The sequence below is a fragment of the Hylobates moloch genome, unplaced genomic scaffold (assembly GCF_009828535.3).
Source record: "Hylobates moloch isolate HMO894 unplaced genomic scaffold, HMol_V3 SCAFFOLD_24, whole genome shotgun sequence".
Taxonomy (NCBI): domain Eukaryota; kingdom Metazoa; phylum Chordata; class Mammalia; order Primates; family Hylobatidae; genus Hylobates; species Hylobates moloch.
The window spans coordinates 2157610-2159662 of record NW_026652299.1 but is presented as its reverse complement, the minus strand read 5'-3'; positions in this window follow the sequence as shown (position 1 = coordinate 2159662).

Here is a 2053-nt window from a genome sequence, read left to right as displayed (position 1 = left end):
CCGTGTTGCATGTGTTGTTACAATTCTCTGTGATACTTGCAATATATGTTGTTTTTTTGAGACGGAGTCTCTCTCTGTTGCCAGGCTGGAGTGCAGTGGCGCAACCCCGGCTCACTGCAACCTCTGACTCCCCAGTTCAAGTGATTCTCCTGCCTCAGCCTCTTGAGTAGCTAGGATTACAGGCATATGCCACCACGTCCAGCTAATTTTTTGTATTTTTAGTAAAGCTGGGGTTTCACCATATTAGCCAGGACAGTCTTGATCTCCTGACCTCGTGATCCACCCGTCTCAGCCTCCCAAAGTGCTGGGATTACAGGCGTGAGCCACAGTGCCCAGCTGATACTTGCAATATATGCTTGAAAGGAAGTGAAAAGTTTGCCTTCTGACCTCGTTTCCTTCTTGATCAGTGAACACTAACAGTTTCAGGACAACTTAGTCGATTGGTTTTCCTTACAAGCAAATTAAAGGAAAATGTAGCAGTCAAAATAAATAAATAAATAAACAGGAAAAAAGGAAGAAACTCATTTTTTAAGTTTAGCCTCATTTAAAATATATTATTGATGAACTTCAGTGTCTGATGGCTTCATTATATATTTTTAATACGCATTATGATGAATGTATAGTCTTTAAAATTAAAAAGATTTCAAAAGGTTTGTCCATGAACTTTTTTTTTTTTTTTTTTTTTTTTGGAGAGAGGGTCTTGCTCTGTCACCCTGGCTGGAGTGGAGTGATGCAATCTCAGCTCACTGCAACCTCCACCTCCCGGGCTCAAGTGATCCTCCCACCTCAGCCTCCTGCGTATCTGGACTATGCCTGGCTAATTTTTAAATTTTTGGTAGAGACAAGGGTTTTACCATGTTACCCAGGCTGGTCTCAAACTCCTGGCCTCAAACCACCTTCCTGCTTTGGCCTCCCAAAGTGCTGGGATTACAGGCATGACCCACCACACCAGCCAACATGAACCTCTTGAAGTCATCTCCCAGCCCTCTAAGCGGGGGTCTTAGCGTCAGGGTCTGGGCCCACCAGACCTAAGGGACCTAAGTCCCAGGCTGGCTTCGGAACAGAGATCTGGGGCCATGTAGGAAAACCGAACCCTGCCAGGTGCGATGGCTCATGCCTGTAATCCCAGCACTTTAGGAGGCCAAAGCAGGAGGATCACTTGAGCTCAGGAATTCAAGACCAGCCTGGGCAACAAGGCAAAACCCTGTCTCTACCAAAAATACAAAAACTTTGCTGGGCATGGTGGCATGTGCCTGAGGTCCCAGCTACTCAGGAGGCTGAGGTAGGAGAATCGTTTGAACCCAGGAGGTGGATGTTGCAGTGAGCCTGGGCAACACAGTGAGACTCCATCTCAAAAAAAAAAAAAAGAAAAAAGAAAAGAAAATCGAACCCACCCCCAGCTTTCTCCGCAGAGAAGGAGATGGGCATCAATGGTGCCCCCAGCAGCTCCACAGCAAAGCAGGGAGCACAGCCCAAGAGATAAAGAACCTGCCCCAGCCCCCTCCTCAGGAGACCCTGGAAGGACAACACAGCTTCAAGGAAGCCCCCAACCCGTCTTCCCAGACAGCAGGGATGCTGCTGTGACATCCAGCTCTGCAGTTTGTACAACAGGCATGGGGTGCCCACCGTGGGACAGGCACACACGGGGCCAAAGGCCACTCCCCACTCAGGCCACGAGACCACGCCGCTGCCTCTACCCAAAGTCCACAGCGCTCATCCTGTTGCCCTCCTTGTTCCTGCCAGCTTTGCAGCCCGACACAGAAGGGGGTCTCCTGCTGCAAGGGAGGTGGCTCTGACCCCCACAGCCTCCAGACAAGGGGTCCCTGAGAGCAAGGGATGAGGGCTCCAGGTTGAAAGCTGAGCAAGTGCCGAGTCACACCAGACGAGGTGATGACACGTCTCCACAGGATGGTGCTCAGAGTTTTTCTGTAGGTTTTGCTTTGTTTTGCTCTTTGCTATGTTGAAAAAACCACTGAAATGTGTACAACCCTAATGCACTTAGAACCTCGACCTACGGCTTCCAAGTTCACACAGCTTTTGTGTCCGTTTCCAT